Consider the following 313-nt stretch of genomic DNA (forward strand, 5'->3'; position numbering starts at 1 on the left):
TGTTTGAGTTCTTTGTAGGTTCTGGGTATTAGCCTTTTGTCAGATGAGTAGATTGCAAAAATTTTCTCCCATTCTGTAGGTTGCCTGTTCACTCTGATTGTAGTTTCTTCTGCTGTGCAGAAGCTCTTTAGTTTAATTAGATCCCATTTGTTGATTTTGGCTTTTGTTGCCATTACTTTGGGTGTTTTAGACATGAAGTCCTTGCCCATGCCTATGTTCTGAATGGTATTGCCTAGGTTTTCTTCTAGGGTTTTTATGGTTTTTGGTCTAACATTTAAGTCTCCAATCCATCTTGAATTAATTTTTTTACAAG

Source organism: Mandrillus leucophaeus, unplaced genomic scaffold (genome assembly GCF_000951045.1).
Source record: "Mandrillus leucophaeus isolate KB7577 unplaced genomic scaffold, Mleu.le_1.0 Scaffold610, whole genome shotgun sequence".
Taxonomy (NCBI): domain Eukaryota; kingdom Metazoa; phylum Chordata; class Mammalia; order Primates; family Cercopithecidae; genus Mandrillus; species Mandrillus leucophaeus.